Below are 21,268 nucleotides of genomic sequence, written 5' to 3'. Positions count from 1 at the left end.
TTTTTGGCTTTAAATTCGCTCACAATTGTGGCTCAATGCGTTGGTGCATTATTATCGTGTAAAATCTTGGAATTTCTCTTACACAATGCTGGCCGTTTTTAACGGATATTCTCACGCAAACGCCTCAATACGGCTAAATAGCACTCCTTGTTGAACGCCTGTCCCTTCGGAACAAATTCATGATGCAACAAACCACAAATATCGACCAAAACAATAAGCATCAGCTTGATTTTTTAGCGGCTTTGGCGTGGTTTCTTTTGGTTTCGGCCCGTTTTTTCCTTTCATTCCTATGATTGTTGACTTGTCAAACCTTAAACCCATATCTCATCGGCAGTTATAATGCTCTCCATGAATGTTGGATCGAAATTCACACGATCAAGCACATCCAAAGAGACCTGTTTACGGTACTCTTTTTGAAAAAGTTCAAGTTTATCGGGACGAGTCGAGCAAGAACGCGTTTCTTGTCCAAAATATTTACCAAAATCATTCGAACGGATTCGCGAGAGATGTCGAGCTTTCTTGCTATCTCTTTAATACTTGCCTGACGATTTTCAAGCACCATATCCTTCACTTTTTTTTTAATATTTTCATCAGTTGAATAGGTCGCAGGTCGTCTAGAACGAGGCATGTCTTCAACGATCTCTCGAACTATTAAATCTTGTACTTGCAACTCAAAGTCTTTTTATTCGCAGAGTGTCACTTATTGTGGAAGTAATGTAAAACTTTTAACTTGGATCCGCGCCTTTTATCATACATATATCTATATATAAAATTTGTGCTTAAAAACAAATTTAGTTCTTTGGTAAAAGTTCAATAAGTTTTCTAAGTAACTTGGTAACAGTTAGGGAATCTTCGTCAAATTGTTTGCAGTCACCAATCGATCAAGATCAACATGATCACTTCCAATGTTATTTAAGAAAAGAAAACTATCGCTTTTGTTCGCTTTATATATTTTTCGTTAAGTGAGGTGATTAGGTTAGGTTAGGTTCTAGAGTTGATTCTCATTCGATAGATCTCACTTGGACATATATTCGCCCTTTGTTAGGTGGTCTCACCAGCAATTTATCATATTAAATATTATGCTTAACGATATTTTTGACTTTACTGAAAGAAACTGTTAACAGGGCGTTGGATTTTCGATGGGTTTCTTATTATTTAGAATATATTTTCAATACACCGTATGATGTTCAATTTATTGCCTGTCGTGAAGATTTCTACGATATTATATTATGTAAGTTGTTTCACTATTTCGACAAGCAATGTCGACTCTCTAAGACTATTTCTGATGCCCGAAAGCACTTCATAATAATTCAAAGGCACAACATAGAATTTCTAGAGCCGTGACTTGCCTGCAAAAATGAAAAGTCATTTGTCCAACCAAGGTCTGCACGTTATTTGTCGATGTTTGTGGCAAGCAAAACTTTAGGCTGAAAAATTATTTTTTCATCAAAATGCGTATAACAAACCAAAATTTTAATTAAAAATTGAAAAATACCCTTTAATCCTAATTTTGTTTTTTAATTAGAAAACTCGCAATCCTGGCCATAATGTAATGTAAACTTATGTTTATCACTTTTAACGCTGATCGGTTTCGCCTTTGTTAGCACCTGTTCATTTCATATCGCAGTTCAAAAAAATTTATTTGACTACCAATTGCTTTGGCGCTCGAATTTGCGCCGATATTTGTGTCTTTGGCCTTTTGCAATTAACAAGCCATAAATATAAATTTGTTGACAGGTTTGATAAAATTGTGCGCGATCGAAAATTCGGCTGCCATGCATTAATACACAATTCCACACATATCGTAACTATACTCACATACTATATACATATATCTCAGTATTAATTATGTAAGTGTAACCAATGGCATATGCGCAATTTACAAGCTCCAAAAAAAAGTAAACACCAAAACGTCAAATTGACCAAGCGGCAAATCGCCAAAGCAATCAAACCACTCGTTCATATCAGTTCTTCTAGCCTAAAGTGACGCTGGCCACCCAACGAAACTGTCGCATCGAACACGGCCAAGTGTCTGCTTGTCTGTGCACCACTGCGTCTATTTGTGCGCCCCTGAACGTATGTGTGTGTGTGCGTGCGCGTTATCGCTAAAACGCAAATTTCAGCAGCCAACAGTCAACAGGTATTTGTGCCACTGATAGAGGCGTTCACACGTACCAAATTCCGCGACAGCGTCAGCCACACGTCCGTGGCGGCCACTTCCATGCCGAAACGTATCGACATTCCAGGCTGACGCTTGCCAAAATTACATACAACACATACATGTGTGCTTTTATCGTGCGATTTATTATTATGGCATATGAGTACGAGTATTTGTAATATTTTATTTTCGGGAACCGGTGTTACACTCACACATACACATGCATTCTGCCATATTTAGCGTAAATGTATATTTTATTACGCCAGAATTTTCCTTATACAAGGCAAATGCTAGTTGCTGTTGTTGTCTGAATATTTTATTTTAATTACAAATTGAGACAATGTGGTATCGTGAGTACGTACATAAATATGTATGTATTGTAAGAGGTAGATGTACATATATTTGGTGAAAATGTGTCTTGAAATCTTTGCATTACTGAAATTTTTTGTAAGATACCAATACATGGTACTATTTTTTCTCGTTATTTGAAATATTCCAAAGGTATGCATAATGCAAGTATTCGGGATTCGGAATATTGAGATTATGTCTGCGGATTATTACTTTTTTATTTTTTTATTACTGTGTAATATCCAGCTTCTTAACACATTCTTTTTGGGATTAAAATTTCGGGATCCCGGAAAAATATAGTGAAATTAAAACATTTGAGGTTATTTGAAATTTCGATTTTGTAACTGTCTCAATTTAATTAAGATTCGGGATCCTTGAAAGCAACTTAGTTATACTCTATATTCAAAACGTATTCCTAATGCAAGTATTCGGGATTCGGAACATTAAGTTTATGATTTCGGGTTTCCGAAAAGTAATTGTTGTGTAACATCAAGCTTCTTAACTCATCCTTTGAGGATCCCGAAAAGCATTTCTTGATTTTGAAGGTATTCAAGCAAGCCTGACAATTACTAATATTTTATTTTGTGACCTCAAATATCGGGATTATATTTCGGGATCCCGAAAAAGAGTTTCAGTGTTCCAAATCGTTATACACGTCAGAGCGATGTCTAGGCAGACCTACTTAAATACGCCACCATTTGTTTCTAATGCAACAGCAATAATAAAAAGTGTTGTTTGATAACTTTCGGGATCCCGAAATTTCAGTTAACGCAGGAAATTGAGGTTTTAAAGCTAATTGTTTATCAGAAAAAAAGGTATAAATATTTACTATTCCAATAAAAGTATGTAACTGTTTATAAGTTGAAGAGAGCAGTAGCCTAAAATTCAATCCTTCGGGATTGTAATCCAGTAACGAATTATTTCGTATGTTATTTCTTCTTCTTTTAGTTTATTGTTATTTTTTAACCAAAGAGCGATATTTAGCAATAAAAATAATAGCTTTTTCACCTCTCAAGTGCACCAAAACCATATTTGATCACTTGCTTGGGTGTTTCTAAATATTTGAAAACCTACTTGTGCCGTTATGGTTATTGTGCTTAACTACTGCGTTTTGTTTAGCCGACAAGCACTTGAATTTTCGTATAATTTAATTTATTTCAAGGTTTATTAGTTTTTTTCTTACATATGAATATACTAAGCTACGTAGGAACCCGTGTTAAGTACATGCTACTTGGTCGTGCATTCCCAAAAAACAAGCCTCCATTGTTACTTCTCGTTTCTATGTCGTTATTAATACAAGTTTCCGTTTTTCTTGTTTAGTTTACTTCTTTTTTTTTGATACTTTGTACTGTTATTTTTTTTTTGTTTATACTGTATTTTACTGTGTACAGCAATGATTTTTGATCTTGGCCTGTAATTGTAGAATTTTTGAGACTACAAGTAAATCTTGTAAATTTTTTTGCCTTTTAATTTCATTGATCACTTAAAATTTAGTTGATCAAGTTATGGCCATAAAAAATCATGGTCACGAGCAATATGTTTGTGCTTCTTGGCAGTTCACTTACTCGTATGCTACACTATACCGTTCGTTCGTTTAAATTTTCAAAATTTAATAAAGAAAAACAAAAAGAGGTGTTGCATGCACCCAATTAAATCAGGTGTGTCTTCCACCGTCTTTGGAGGTCACTCAACTGCGATGTGTTCAAGAGCTGCTTGTTTGTCAAGCAATTTGTTACAGTGCTTTGCCTAAAAAGTTGTCTTCTAGTAGTTAAGAAGGCTTAAGCTTTAGCATATCAGTATATTGAATTTATAAAAACAAAAAAGAAAAATCAAAAAATTATTTTAGCAGATTAGATCAGTTTGGTAAGACTAAAATTATGTCTAGCACAACATCAGTTAGCAATAACGCGCCCTTCGTATACCAATCTTCTATTCTTAACTTTACAATTATTATAAGTTAGGAGCCACAACAGTGTAGCAATAACAGAGACTTGAGACAAGTTCTTTAAGCGATCCATCAATATTCAAATCCAATACTTTCCGTTTTAGGCTTTTTTAAAGGGTTACATGGGTTTCCTCGGATAAAAAACAGTCTTGTTTCAACAATTTGTTTCTCATATAAAAACTAAAATATTTTATTAGATTTTTTTTTTGTTACAAGCATACATTATTAACAGAGAAATTCTGTAATTTTTGGAAAAAAATATTTCAAACTCGGCCATTGCGATGCTATTTCTGGTGACCCCTCGGAAAAAAAATGCGCCCGTGTTGTCAAGATAACTCCTTACAGGATCATGTAAAATGAAAAAAATACTTGTTTTAATTAGAACCTTAACTTAGAACTTGTACTAAGGAAAAAAATAACTGCAAATTGAAATTTTGGCAGACATTTTTATAAAAAAATTAAAATTTCGCGACATTTTCTTCAAATAGTTGTAATCGAAAAAATCTTCGTAAAAGTTTTTAAGAATTGTATCTCAAAGACTTGTGTAAAATTTCATAAAGATCGGTTGAGTGGTTCCCGGGAAATCTTGCCAGCCGACTTCAAAAACATAGTTTCGAGAAAAACGCGCTTAAAGACGGCACACTTAGTCTGCTAGCCTCGAGCGCACAAGTTCCCAAAGCTGTATCTCCGAAACTATTACACGGATAAACTTGAAAATTTAAGACAATAATATAGAGGTGTTGTAGAATTTAATAAGACAATAAAATCAGATTTTTTTTTTTTGAAACCCGTTAACCTATGTAACCCCTTAATCAATGTTAAATCTATGACAATTACTTACACCTTTCAGGAGCCAGTTTTTGTCGTTGGTATAAAATTCAAAAAGTTCGGAGGGCGTTAAGTGGCTTCCAAAGTTTATTCTGGCTTTATCAGCATCAGGAGTTCGATGGTGATTCGTTGATAGCATTTCCGAATTTTATTTTGTCCTACATTTCAGTGAATATATAACTGTTCCCCGAAATTCTTGTCTTCTCCTTATATTTCAGCATTAAACCGCACCTAGAACAAGAAAGCCGATTAGTAGATAGTGAGGATTGCATCACGACCTAGGGCCTATTATGCCTTGGTAGATCTTAAGTGCGGTCAGTATTTTCTGAAATGCTAGCTGAGAATCTGGAGAACCTATGAAGTCATAACCACATAGGGCACAAGCATTACTCGTTCTTACCAGGTTTTTAAGAATCATTTGGTATATAAAAAGTTGTACAAAGTTTTTTATTAGCGACAAAGAATACCTTTATAATTATTTTTGTAATTAGCCTCATTAACAAATTTCTGATAGGCTCGAAGCGCTTTGTTTATTTCTAAGGATCATCAATTACATAGGTATTTTAGTTACCAGCATTCTAAGCTGTCCATGTAAGATCTCATTTATGATCGACCTCTTAATTTAAGCTAAATTAAGGGTTAGCGGGCAGCGTCTTCCAAAGGGAAGTGACTGCCATAAAGGTGGCAATAGATCTACTGCTCCAAAGTGCAGCCTCCTTTAGCATAGTGACTATCCTCTCCGTTAATAGGGCAGTGATATTAGCCTTGAGTTCGGTGACTGTGTTTAGTGAAAGGATGTTTTGGCTTCTCTAGCATTTAGTTACTATACATATTGAACTGATTTATGTCTTTGGCCACAGCGGTATTGCAGGAAACCGCAAGGCTGATGAGCTTCCAGGAAGGACAGGTATTTCAGTCTCAATATCTGCGGTAAGGGAACGAGTAGGAGCTCCGCTGGGTCCCAGACCAGCTCAGCATGCGTTAGTCAACTACCGCCAACTTACCAGTGTAAATCATAAGGTCTAGTGTACACTTCGTTCATAGCAAAGTCCACCTTTCGAAGGTTGTAAAAGTTCATAAAGTACTGTGCATAACAGACTAAGTGTGATCCCCCTCCTTGTTGAGAGATCGGTCATCTAACCTAATCTAACCTAACCTAACCTAATCTAACCTACCTTAACCTAACCTAACATAGGTCTTAGTGGTACAATCAGTAAAGCCGTTGTTCAAATAATGTTCGTCACTTGGTTGACATGTTTGAACTTAACTTTGCCGTTCCTTGTTGGATGACAATAAGTCTTTCGGTTTTGAGCAAAGGCTGGCTGACATTGTAAAGATATTATTATGCTTGAGATCATGTTTGGAATTTTGTGAAATACAAACATAAGTACAAGTATACTATGCTCATACTTATATCACCAAAAAAATCCATTTAAGTCACTTTATTGCACCCGCTGCTGACATTTTCCGGCATCACAGCCTCTCTGACCTTTCACATTTTCAGGAATTCTTAGAGCCACTGCTGCACTTAGTATACACATACCAATCTACAGAAATATTATCGCCTCGGCCATCACTTGCGCGCCAGCATACACGGGCTGCTTGATTGTCCTTGAGAAAGAGTAAAAGTGCAATGGCAATTAAAGTGCTAAGTGACCGCAGTAACCCAATTAAAAGGCAAGGCAATGCTGTGGGCGGTGGCCCAGGTACATGCTATGTACGTCTAAAATGTCATAGTGCAATGACAACAACAATACAGTAACAATATAGCGTTGCATGTCTTGGCGACTAATGAGTGACATTGGCGCGTGCAATCGGTCGAACACGACAACAAAGTAAGCAGTAAATGCGGTCTGCGACAGCCGCAAGCCTCGGCTTGCTACCTATACATATGCAGATGCTATGTGCATATCTCAGCAAATATAAATTAGATCAAAATGGTTAAATTAATTATGTGCAATATTATTAAAAAGTAGCACAAACGGAAATGCAATTAAAAACTTTCAATTTTTTGTTTTGCCATTTGAAGATCTCAATACACAAATACACACACACATAAAAAGAAATGCAAATGAGTTACGGTTGTGTGTGTATCCAGAGCGACAGGTCGGACGCGAAATAATTAGATGAATAGTTTGTAGCGCGACAGACAGACACAGCCCCATTAATGCACTTGCCGGAGGGTGCAAAGAAAAAAACACTACCAACAACAACAACAACGTCAACTAATATGTTGCAGCAAAATAGTTGAGAAAAAATTTTAATTTTCCATATCAACTGCGCGCTACTTGAATGCATTTTGAAGTGCAATTACGTGCATTAAATTACACAAACACACACATTCATAAAAACCTACATAGGTCTGTGTGTTTGTATCGTTGGAAGGCCAACAGAGTTAATTTCGCCGCTGAAGTGAGTGCGGCGCAGTTGAGCGCTGGCAGTGATGCTGCTCTCATGCCGCTTCTGTTGCCAGCGGTTGGGGTAGTGACAGCGCCGGCGGTAGCGGTAAAGCAGGTTAGGGAGTGAATGTGGACTTTTAATGAAAATGTGCAAGTAGCAAAAAAGTGCGTAATTAAATCAGCGTGCGTAAATGCACATGAGATTGACAGCGCGTAGACCACCGCCAAGGAAAATGTCAATTATGTTGTGTGTGTGTGTGTGTGTGTGTGCGTGCGAACGCCTTTGTGACTGACAGCGCCAACACCGCAGCAGCGTTTCATTGCTGTGCACTGCGCAGCCGAATCTCGAAAGTGACACTTCACTTGTCCCGTTAACCGTTTAAGCCTAGGCGGTTATGTCTGTATGTCCGTGTGAAAGTGTCCGGATTTATATATGTATTTACCATAGTTTGAAACTTTATTAGATATTAATTACTCATTTGCTTTAGTTTTTGGAATGTTTTCTGTCTGTACCTTAAATATGGGTTTATTTTTTGTTTAGCGTAAACTTAAATTCCGCTGTGAAATTTATGTTGATTTTTAAAAGTTTAAATAAAATACTTACTACAAGGTTTAGCGATATTCTTCTTCGTCTTTATAGCCGAGTTTACAAAAGCGCGTCAGCCGTTCTTCCTTTTCGCTGTTTGGCGCCTATTGGAGATTCCAAGTGTAACCAGTTCTTGGTATTTCCAATAGAGTTGAAGTTTTCCTCTTCCTCTGCTTTCCGCGGCGGGTACTGCGTTGAATACTTTCAGAGCTGGTGTGTTTTCATCCATTCGGACGACATGACTTAGCTAGGGCAACCGCTATCTCTTGATTCGCTGAACTATGTTAATGTCGTCATATAACCCGTAAACTCATCGTTCCGATGCGATATTCGCCGTTGCCAATGCGCAAAGAACCATAAATCTTCCGCAAAATCTTTCTCTCGAAAACTATTGTCCATGCCTCTTTACCATATAGTAAAACGGGTATGATGAGTGACTTGTAGAATCTGGTCTTTTGCCGAGAGAGGACTTTACTTCTCAATTGCCTACTCAGTCCGAAGTAGCACCTGTGCAAGAGTTATTCTGCGTTGAATTTCGAGGCTGACGTTGTTGTTGGTGTAATACTGGTTCCAGGATAGACGAAATTATCTACGACTTTGATGTTATGACGGTGACATGTGGGCCATCACGACTGTTTGTTTGATGACAGGGGATATTTCGTCTTGCCCTCGTTCACTACCGGACCCATTTGCTTCGCTTCTTTGTCCAACCTGGTGAAAGCAGAACGGCAGTAGTGCACTCTTGGAAAATATTATTATTTCTCTATTCAGCTCTGCAGCTCGAATTATTTTCTTCAGCAGCAGTAGGTTGAAGCAGTTGCACGATATGGAGTCGCCTTGTCTGAAACTTCGTTTGATATCAAACAGCTCGGAGAGCTCCATCCCGATCCTGACTAAGCTTTTGGTATTGCTCAACTTCAGTTTGTACAGCCGTACTAGTTTAGTGGGGTTCTTTTGCTGATTAGTCATCTGAAGTCCAATAACCGCACTTACAACTGTGTTCGAAATAATAGCAGTGGCATAACCAAGAATTCAAATGAAGCAAACAAATCGTGTAATTGATTTCTATTATGGGTTATTATTATTATTGTATTTAATTCACTCAAGCTTAAAAGAAATATGATTTCTTTAAAGAATAAGATAAAGTTCTTCTTTAAATAAATAAAAAAGTTTGTAAATGAAAACTTCAGCTGTTATTAGTAATAGCAGTATTTCGGATTTTACATCAAAAATCAATGAATTCATTATAATAAAATAAAATAAAGTTTAAACAATTAGTATTTCGTCGAATGATCGTTGTTGCATAACACAGCTGCGCATCTCCTAGGCATGGAGTCCACCAAACGCTTGCATTTCTCGAGAGGAATGGCCTTCCATACCTTCTTCACAGCATTCCATAATAGCTTCGTATTTGACGAATTCTCTTTCCCTATAGCTTCTTTGACTTCTGTCCAAAGATTCTCAATTTGATTAAGGCCCGGTGACTGAGCTGGCCAACCCATAATCTCAACTCCTTTTAGAGCAAACCAATTTTTTGCCAACCTGCTGGTATGTTTGGGTTCGTTATCTTGTTCATAGACCCATTTCAACGGCATTTTCCATTCAGCGTGTGGTAGCATAGTCGACTTCAATATTTCAACGTACAATTTGGCATCCATGTTTTCTTTAATCCAAAATAACGGACCTGTACCACAGTAAGACAAGCACCCTCATATATTGATTTTGGCACCTCTTCTTCTTCTTAATAGGCGTAGACATCGCTTACGCGATTATAGCCGAGTTAACAACAGCGCGCCAGTCGTTTCTTCTTTTCGCTACGTGGCGCCAATTGGATGATTTTGATCTCCCTGAAATATATTTAGGATCAAATAAAGCGTTTACTGGCTTTCGTACATGCTGTCGGCGTCTTCGGAAACAAAAAAAATTTGTTTCATCGGACCACAATATGTTGCGCCATTTTTCGACTGACCAATACAGTTGCTCTTAAAGCCACTGCTATTATTCACAAACCATTGCTACTACTTTCGTTGTATAATGCCGAACTTCGTAATAGGACAGTGTACACGGCATATGAGTAATTAATATCCAGGTCCATTTGAAAAAAAAAAAAAAAAACAAAAAAAAAACGAAATCGAATTATTTTCTTATTTCGATAATTTAGATATTTTTTTTTAAATATAATTTTTTATTTATTTATTTTTAATATCACCTTAAAAGAAAATAGGCGCTTTAGTGTTGACACGACCGGTTTGGCGGACGACGGAAACTATAAGTCGTTTTAATTCTTGTAAACCAAGACCCATTTTTATAATTTTTGTTTTTTGATGAATTACTCTCGAAAAAAGTTGAATTGCCCTTCATAACACGGTGCTGTATTGTAGGCAGGAGTGGGGATTGGGTATTTTTGAAATCTCAATTTTTCACTTTGAAGGCAAAAAAATTTTAGCGGTTAGTTTCTTATAAATGGCCCTATTGGCATACATGCTGTAAGACTGGGAATCTTACCGGACGCCGCTTGCAGAAGCTGCTTGGAAGAAGATGCGGTAGAAACTAGCCAGCTTTTCCTTCTTGACTGCCCTGCTTTTGGGAGATCAAGACTTAGACACTTGGGGGCACATACCTTCAGACATCCCACCGATCTGGCGGGCATAGAAATTAAGCGCCTTTGCAAATTAGTTTTGGCTACTAAGCGGCTTGCCGATCTCTAAGTCCGAACACGGGAGTTCGATTTTTCAATGGCTTCACAAAGGACAACATCTATTAGTCCACGTGCGATCTTTGATCAGCCATCTAACCTAACCTAACCTAACCTAACCTTCTTATAAATGTAAAATCAAAAATATTAAGAAGCTTGAAAAACGTTATCTCGTAAATTATGAATAAAAATAATAAAAACGCGAACTGTGGGGAAAACGCTTTAAATTTACAAATATATCTATTCCGATTTTTTCTTAAAAACCGATACTTTCCCAAAAAATTTGACGAGATTAGTCGATTTAGCCACGTCCGTCTGTTTGTATATACGCAAAGTAGTCCCTTAGTTTTTGAGATAACGATCTGAAATATTTGCACAGGTCCATTTCTTCCCAAGAATCTGGACTTTTTTCGCCTTTGTTTGATTTCATGTTTAGTAAAAGTATCAATTGTTAAAAACGTCGAAAATCATTCCTCTAGAATCAAGTATCAACTTAAGGTAGTAGTCTGGTAACTTATGCCTATTTTCATGACTTCTTTGGAGGGTGGTTTTTTATAGGAAAATAAAAATGAATTATCTTGAATATTTGAGTGTTTTTATTTACATATAATAAAAATTTATTTGAAAAAATGTAATACTTTATTAGTATTATTATTGTCACTCGAAGTTGGAACCTCAAAAAAAAAAAAATGCATGTGAGTGGCCCGGGTGATTTTGGCTCTTGATGTTATCTGAAATCAAATATTCTTGATTATTCTTAATCTATGGACATGTCATTCTGGTCGGAACTACTGAAGTTAAATTTCAAGGGTAAATAACAAAATGGCGGACTTTGAAAAAAAAGTCCGTTTTATTTTAGCAAAGAAAAGGTTGTAAAATAATAAGTTAGGAATGAAAAAAAATTCTCGTTTGTACCGACGAGAACTATAAGTGTGTAGAACAGCCTATTAAAATTTGCAATCGGTTCAGTAGAAAAAAAGTTAAGACCCGGCCCGACCAGAAAAACAATGTTTTGAGAAAAACGCGTTTAAAGTTCAACAACTTCGAGAGAGAGGACTCCGAGGCGCTCTAGAAAACTCGTTATAACTCCCGAAATATTTCGAATTTCAGTCTGAAAATTTCACAGTATATTCTCAAGACATTGTACTTTCAAATTAAGCAAAAAACATTCGATTTTTTAAACCCAAGTTACCAGACTACTACCTTAAGGGAAATAATGTTGCAAAAAATTTATGTCAGGTTAAAAATATAAGTACTTTACAGCAAGTCTTATGTACAGAAGCGCTTTTAAAAGGGTTATTTCGAATATAGGGCGTATTTGGTATCCAAATGACAATCGAAACATTTGTTATATTATATTTAAGAGAGAAAACCGTCACTGCATAAATTGTCAAAATTATCTTAGTTTTTAGGCTTCTATACAGTACTTTAAAATAAGCAATCTGTATATGAAGGCATTTGTTATTAAAATAGTAACATATTTACCTTTTTTAATAATAACTTGATGTATTTAAGTATTTAACATTAATTCTTTAAACCGCACTTTCCTTGCACTATTCCACTTTGAAAACGAAAATATTACTTTGATAAGTTTCACTGCGCTTTCTTGCGGCGATTGTGGTGTTTTCTCATATTAATTTATCATAAGCGCTAATGACATATAATCAGGCCTTCGGCGTTAAATTGTAGACGAAATAGACATTCGCATTCAACGAAATATTATTTTCATAAGAAAAATTCGCTAACAGATGTTGCTGTTTTGTGTTGCACCCTTTCTATTTTACTTGTAATTATGGATTTTTTTTGGCTGATAACAATCAAAGATTTACGCTCTGCTTCCGTTCACATACATACATATGTACATATATGGTACTTACAGACAAAGCAATAATGTCATGATATGCCTTCACATATGTGTGTGTGTGTGTGTTTTAGATACAATGTACCGTTATCAATTATTGCCGCTGATAAAAATTACTGCCTGCCAATTTACTATCTACTAAAACACACACACATACATACATACATACATACACATATTATTCATTTTTCGTAGTTATTTCGGCCACATTGGCAATGTCTGCACATTCGCTGAAAGCTGGCAGACTTTGTAGGCAAAGGTTCCACTCGGTTGACTGTCAGTGCAAATACTAAATACATATGTACATATGTATGCTTATAGTTTTGTGTATGTGCAATCGTATGATTTCGGTCATTTGGTTGTGTGTTTGCACAATGCACTTTCTAATTTCGCAATATGCGCACATAAATGTAATAAAAATAAAAAAAAGCAAAAAGCGAAAAATTGAAATGAAAATAAAACCAAAACTAAAACGAAAAAGAGAAATGTAAATTAGCCAGCAAATGACAGTAATTTTCGCCTATATGGGCGCTTTTACAAATACAATTACACACACGTGCACAGCTGACAACAGCTGAAATGTTACAGCACCGCAACGAGACTTTGATTGCAGCAGCGACTGCAGCGGCAACAACAGCAATCACAACAAATAAATTAAACTTTTTGCCTACGGCCAAATTTTCCTGCCATTGTAACTATTGCCTGCTCTTCGTATTGCTTTTTGCGCATTTTTGTTGTTGTTTGTTTCAGCAAGTTTCCGTTTTGTTTGCCATCACCTTTCCAAATGTTGATTTCGCACTTTTGTTAGCTGTTTTCGACTTTTACTTTTAATTTACTTTTGCTGAAACATACAAACAAACAGGCGATGCAAAATTAAAGTAAAAATATAAAATATTTTATAATAAAAAAAAGCAATGAAACAGCAAGGTGGTGAAGTTTTTGAATTTTATGTTTTTTTTTGTATAAATATTATACCATCTATAAAAACTTCCAGATTCTGAGGTATACTACTCCCAATGTCAAAAAAAAACTATCTCTAATCCCGAATGCTTCACAAGTGAAAGCTTTCCACCCATTGCTAATGTAAATTACATCCCTGATCTCATTTTTAGGAAAGCTGGAAAGTTGGCAATCCTTACTTTTTCTTCTTCATTGGCGTAGCCACCGTTTGCGCGGTTATAAACGAGTTGGCAGTCTTTTTCCTGATAATAATCCGGCTCCGTTCCGTTTAAGTATACCCGATTGTCCTTGGAACGGTGTGCTTATGAGGTCGTAGACATCGGTGACATAACTGGTAAACTACCAATGTCCGCCTTCTCACTTTATCGCTTTTTCTGCTCTTCAGTAAATAGTAAGTTCGCTCGTTAAACAGACGTTTTTTTTGTCCTAACGTTTTGGTTAGTTGAAGAGACTTAATCCACTCGTTTGTCGTGAAGAGGATTATTTGTGTCCATTTAGAAGTTCTGGTCCTTCAAATTTACTGATTCACCCACGTCCTGATTTCCTTCGTTATGATATACATATAGTAAATATAGCACTGGTAAACGGTACAATGTTACTTTATTACACCAAATCTTCAATACTTGATGGTTGTCCAAGTATTTTTGAGAAAGGTAAGAACTAAAAATTGTGACGGAGAGATACATGTTGTTAAGGCAGCACTTTCCAAAAAATTATATGGCGTGATCCTGCAATAGACAGTTACATGTTCATTTCTTAAAAAACCATGCAACTGTCCTTTCGTTCAACAATGCTCTGTCAACTATAACTTATTTAGAATTTGTCGTCGAGCTTTGATTTGCCAATATTTTTTTTTTTTGTGTATAATAAACTTTAATGTTAGTTCTGAGCATAAAAAGATCAATTGCATCGCACGAACATCTCAGAGATATCTGCTTGTCCTAGCATCATTAGTAGACACCTATTCACGGTCAGCTCCAATTGGTATTAGGTTTATTCCTCGGCTTGGCCAGCGTACTTCCTGCCAGTTTCCTAATTAATGTGATAGGAATATAAGATTCTTAGAGATTAGAATCAAGCGATGACCGATGGTTGATTACCCAACTATTGTTTTGGCACCACACTGTGTTGCCAATGGTTTCAAGAATCTATTGACTATTGCTGCTGCCACCGAAGTAGATTTCAGGGAAACTGCTACCATTAAGGAGTTCATCAAGGACCCTAGCAAGTTTGTTGCTGCTGCTGTTGCCTCTGCTCCAACGCCTGGTTTTATTTCAAGGTAGCTTCAAACAATTTGGCAAGGACATTATTAAAGGCAACACTACAATCTCCGAACTAATTATTCAGATCGAACCACTATAGCATAAGCTGCCATACAAACAGATCAATCTTTGAATGGAAAACGGGAAATTTTACAAAATATTGTGACAAAATTTTGCACAAATTATATACAATTTCCGAACAATTATTTACATAGATCGAACAACTATAGCATAGGACCCTCTAAACAGCTAAGAAATATTAGGTAGCTTTGAATCGTTTAAGAGGGTCTTTTTTTGCATATTCGGAGAAAATTTACAAATAATAAGATTTCAACAAACATAAAGTTTGCTTACATTTACAAAAAAATCTTAAAAATTGTGATTGAAAATTCGGGTTTTTTTCGATTTTGAGTCGAATTAAGGTCTCCTGCTTAGTATTAAAAAAATTTGTGTTTAGGATCTAAGACGACAAGTCGCGAAAGAATTTTTTTTGTATAAGATAAAAAAAAACAACAAAAACTTGGATATTGGAATTTGTCACGCAAATTTGGAGGTTATGTGAAAAAGGTGCTTATACAAAAGTTGTTCATCCTTTTATTACTCTCAACTTTGACATTAACTGGTCTAGCATCTGCAGTAAATTTTTCTTACGATGTCTGGCTTTAGTATTTATTTTTGTTTTTAGCAAAATTTAAAGCAAAATTATAATCAAAACATTAAAAAAAATAATAAAAAGCAAAACAATTTCGTTGCCTCAGTACCTTACATACATAAATATGTAAATATATATATCTAAATGGTTATACAGTTTTAAATAGATGCTAAACTGCATAAATTAACTTTTTATATAATTGCATTAGTAACATGTCACTGTGACTGACTGTCTGCATGTATGTGTGCGCAATGTATCACATTAATAAATTAGTTTATTTCGCCAACTGTCACCGCCTTGCCGCTCCTGCTGTTCGTCACTCTCCTTTTCGCTGTTGTCAGCGATTTGTTGCACAAAAATAAAAATGAAAATGCAAATGAAAATGAAAAAGGTAAAAGGCAACAGGAAAAACTGTAACTTTTTTGTGCTTTCCCTGCCATACTTATTCATAGCAGATTAGTAAATTGCTTTTGTGTTGTTGGCGTCGCCGCCGCCTTTGTTGTGATTATTGCTCATGTAGCAGCTGATGTTGTTGCTGTTGCTTCAATGGTGACTGACTGACTGACTGCCAGCTTATTATTGTGCGCTCGCTTTGTGTGATTGCTTGTTGGCGGCAACAACATTGCATGTTGCTGCTTTTGTTGTTGTTTCGACTGCAATTTTTGCTGCTATTTTGATTGTCATACATAAGCGCGCGCTCACACACACACATGCGCACGGGTATTTATTGCATTTCACAATGCATCCGAATGTAGTTATTGTTGTTGTTGTTGCTGTTATGTGTTGTTGCCCAATTTACACAACATGAATTAACGATATTTGCATTGCTTGTACCGCAATTGCCAGCAACAATGCCAGCAATGGAATTCACCAGCAATTGTTGGCAATATGTTGAACTCTTAATTAAGCATTGTGGCGCGCGCGTTCGCGAGCTACTTTAAACGACTGCCACCGGCGACGCGACGCGACGCCACGCAACACGGCTGCGGTATGTTGGGGGTGGGAGACACACTAATTGACTGGCTGACTGCATGTCAGAGTGAGTGACTGACTGACTGGCTGACTGGCAGTCTGTCCAAATGTGTAGTTGTCGGCATGCTTCGCCCTCCGGCGTTTTCGCCTCACCCTCGGTCGCCTTGCTGCTGTCTGCTGCGCTCTTTTTGCTTGTATGGCATTCAGTCTGCCAGCTAAGCGCGCGCCTTTCCAAGTTGTGGCCGCCTTGCTGCAGCGTTGCTTTGGCTCCGGCGGCTGCTGTGTTGTGTCGCCTGATTGGCTGGCTTGATCGCTCTGCATTTTCGCTTTTTATTCAACTTTTATTACTGTTTTATTGCATTTCGTTTGTTTTTTGATTTTTATTCTCTTTTGTTGGTGTTGTTGTGGTTGCCGTTGCCGTTTTCATGTGACATTCCAAATTGATGACGAAGTTTCATGCTTGCAACTGTGATTGCATTTTACAAGCTACTCTTCCATGCAGATGCTTTAATGCGCTTGTGTTCATATGTATTTGTGCATGTGTGTGTATGTGTGTTATTGGGTCTACAAATGAGTTAATGGCATTGTTGTTCACGCCTGTGCATTGCGATAACTAACTTTACGATGAAAATTTTTCCTGCAATATATGGGGATATGTTTTTTTTACATTGCCAATTTAGCGTCTTTATCAGCGGTTACCCTCTAAGGGGTTACCTGGGTTTCCTCGGGTAAAAAACAACTTCTTTCAAACATTTTTTCAATTTCGTCCAATTTCAAGTATTTAAGATTTGTATCTCAAAGACAAAGTGTAAAATTTCATGAAGATCGGTTGAGTAGTTCTCGAGAAATCTTGCCAACCGACTTCACACAGTTTCAAGAAAAACTCGTTTAAAGATCAGCTGGCATGGTAACCAGTACTTTCACTGAAATTTTATTTTTTTGTTTTGGTTCCGCCATTTTTGTGCGGACTGTTGAACAGTTTTGACGTCGTTTTTTAAGAAAATTCTTTGCCAAGAGTCCAGCATTGATACGCTTCATAACCAAAACATTAACCAAAATGTGTTGAGTCGATCCATAAAAGATGATGAGATCCTATGTTACCTCATTGATGTTTCTCTAACTTTTTCCATTTTAACGCCAATAAGATAGGTTTATGGTAGGTAGTTCTTTGTGCTTCATAACCTCTTTTACTCAATTTTTCATTCTACTCCATTCTGCGCCTTTAGGTCCCGACGCCTAAGTCTGATAGCGTAGAACTCAGCCTTAAAGTTGCGAAAATAGTTTGGAAGTTTCCAAAATACCACGATCTCTGAAGCTAAGACATTCTTAACTTGATATTTCAGATGCTGCCAAGGTCTTCCTCGTAGCTACAATAAGCTGCGACCGAGTTCCAAGTTACATCTGTATGTTAGTTCATTTCGTTCCTTGTTTTATGCGGTGGAGGCTAACGCGAAATACATTTTTTAACAGAATATTTCTCTTTAGAATCGTCTTATTTAATATTGTCATTCATTGCCTGCCTCATACCTTAGGTCGTTTTTATGTATTTTATTATAATGGAATTATATTTGACAAAAGCCTCCCCGGTCCAAAGTTTACTTAGTTTCAAAAGTAATTCCACTTTGGATTACATGGCTGCTTTCGTTTTCGAACTCAGTGCCTGTTTTAGAGTAGAAGAAATTGCATTTCAATATATTCCCATGTAAGTCTAAACCGACTTGTTACGGGGCATTGGTCCAAACTACTTTTTTTTTTAGCACTGAGTCCTTAAAAAAAGTAATTTCTCCGTTTTTCGACACTAACATCGAACAACTTAATACAGTTGAACTTCCTTAACTCGAATCACTATAATCCATAAAAACTTTGAGCTAGAGAGATTTCAAGTTATGGAAGGAAAAGAAAGAAGGTCTCTCTCGAGTTATGGAAGAAAATTTGTATGAAATTTGTCTCTTATTGTCCCCTTGAATTGGCGACTTATGGATAATTTCAGGTTATAAAACATCATTATTAATTACGGTATGTGAGTTCATAACAAAGGATTAATATAGGCATCGCATTATAGGGGTCGAAACCTCATTTTTGGTCAATATGACTGTAACAAAAAAAATTAAAAAAAAAGAATAATAAAATAATATTTAGGCCATTTCAAGGAATACAAGCATCCAACTGTAGTAAAATTTGACTGTATAATAAAAATTCACATAAATTCCCAACCAAAACTAACGTCAACTTATGCTTGTCATAAACGAAGCATAATCGTAAACTCGCTTAAAAACTTTGCATAAATTGCAAATAAAAATGTAAAAACAAAAATTTAAAATAAAAAAGGCAATCAACACAAACGTAAATATTATAAAGTCAATAGTGTGCCAACAACAGCAATAAACCTATAAAAACTGACACGAAACAACCTATGTGGGCATGACCGGTTGAATTCGATGGCCTAACATAGCGACCCTACGAAAGTGCCCACTGCCCTGAGCAGCAACGCTGGACGCTGCACAAACCGCAGACCTGCAAGCATCACGTATGGTCAAGCCGCATCGGCACGGGTATCACTATCGCCGTCGCTCTCGGCTGCCATGCGGCTGTCAACCCGCAAAAATACTTGTTGACGCAGGGCAACAAAAAGCAATAATGCGAGGAAAACAGTGCGAACTCGCGGCAGGCATGAAAATATGCGAAAATGCGCGTAAACATTTGTACAACAATAAAACCCAAAATGAAACTGAAACTATAAACAACGAAAGCGTCCAACATTCAAATTACAAAAAGAACAAGTAAGGAAGGGCTAAGTTCGGGTGTCACCGAACATTTTATACTCTCGCATGGTAAAGTGATAATCGAGATTTCATAATACGTCATTTACATATTCAAATACCGTATTTTTGTAAAGTTTTATTCCGCTATCATCATTGGTTCCTAATGTTTATACTCGTATTATACAGAGAAGGCATCAGATGGAATTCAAAATAGCTTTATATTGGAAGAAGGTGTGGTTGTGAACCGATTTCACCCATATTTCGTACATGTCATCAGGGTGTTAAGAAAATATTATATACCGAATTTCATTGAAATCGGTCTAGTAGCTCCTGAGATATGGTTCTGTGGTCCATAAATGGGCGGCAATAATTTTCAATTTTAAAAAAAGCCTGGGTGCAGCTTCCTTCTGCCACTTCTTCCGTAAAATTTAGTGTTTCTGACGTTTTTTGTTAGTCGGTTAACGCACTCTTAGTGATTTTGAACATAACCTTTGTATGGGAGGTGGGCGTGGTTATTATCCGATTTCTTCCATTTTTGAACTGTATATGGAAATACCTGAAGAAAACGACTCTGAAGACTTTGGTTGACATAGCTATAGTAGTTTCCGAGATATGTACAAAAAACTTAGTAGGGGGCGGGGCCACGCCCACTTTTCCAAATCAATTGCGTCCAAATATGCCCCTCCCTAATACGATCCTTTGTGCCAAATTCCACTTTAATATCTTTATTTATGGCTTAGTTATGACACTTTATAGGTTTTGTTTCAATTTTGTGGGCGTGGCAGTGGGCCGATTTTGCCCATCTTCGAACTTAACCTTCTTATGGAGCCAAGGAATACGTGTACCAAGTTTCATCATGATATCTCAATTTTTACTCAAGTTCAGTTTGCACGGACGGACGGACGGACAGACGGACGGACGACAGACATGACATCCGGAAATTCGTAACTCTACTCGTCGCCCTGATCACTTTGGTATATATAACCCTATATCTGACTCTTTTAGTTTTAGGACTTACAAACAACCGTTATGTGAACAAAACTATAATACTCTCGTTAGCAACATTGTTGCGAGAGTATAAAAACATACATAAAAAACACCATCACCAACGTTGGCTTTGTGGTTGGTGATTGACTGTCACAAATTATTGGCAACACACGTCATTTGTTTTTGTAGCCCTTTCATTTGTTGTTGTCGCGCATTAACTGACAGACTGACATAGTGACAGTTCGAGTTGAAGTTTTTGTTTTTTGTTTTTTATGTTTTATTTATTATTTATTTGTTTTTGCTGTTGTACCTGTGTTACATAAATTAACGCAAAACCAAATAGGCGTTAATAGACCTTCGAGATATCGACCAGCCAGCCAGCCCAAAGCAGTAAAAGGGCATCGCGGCTGGCCACTTGGGTATGCCATAGAGCAAATGTGCTATAAGTGACAGTTGGCAGCAGCGGAGCACCGAGTTGTTACGCTGTTGGCGTTGTGTTGACAGTAAATACCCGCGTCTCAAGCGTGCAGCAATTGCGTCGCGCATTTTGTCACATATGCATACTAAGTTTGCATTATTAATATGAGTTTAAATAAAAATATATCATTTACTGTAATATGTAAATCGCATTGTCAATAATATTATTGATTATTTCCACCTCAAAAAGTGAACAGAAACGCTTCAAGTTATGCTTTATTTCTTTCAAGGTCATCTACCTTTCCACTTAGCGTTTATTCCACATATATGTACATATAATTAATATTGGTATTAGGTATTATCCCAATTGACAATTGATCAAAGAAATTATAAACATTTTTAAAAGAGAATCTATACTAAAATCCTGCATTATTTT

General features: G+C 36.6%; 1 protein-coding gene across 3 annotated transcripts in view; it reads left to right on the top strand.

Moving 5' to 3' along the window:
- The window catches only part of LOC126759514 (serine-rich adhesin for platelets), a 126,506-nt gene that overhangs the window by 84,799 nt on the left and 20,439 nt on the right, over positions 1-21,268 (top strand). The window lies entirely within an intron of this gene.

Source organism: Bactrocera neohumeralis, chromosome 5, assembly GCF_024586455.1.
Source record: "Bactrocera neohumeralis isolate Rockhampton chromosome 5, APGP_CSIRO_Bneo_wtdbg2-racon-allhic-juicebox.fasta_v2, whole genome shotgun sequence".
NCBI lineage: Eukaryota > Metazoa > Arthropoda > Insecta > Diptera > Tephritidae > Bactrocera > Bactrocera neohumeralis.
The sequence above is the reverse complement of the archived record's forward strand: the minus strand, read 5'-3'. Positions and strand labels throughout refer to the sequence as shown.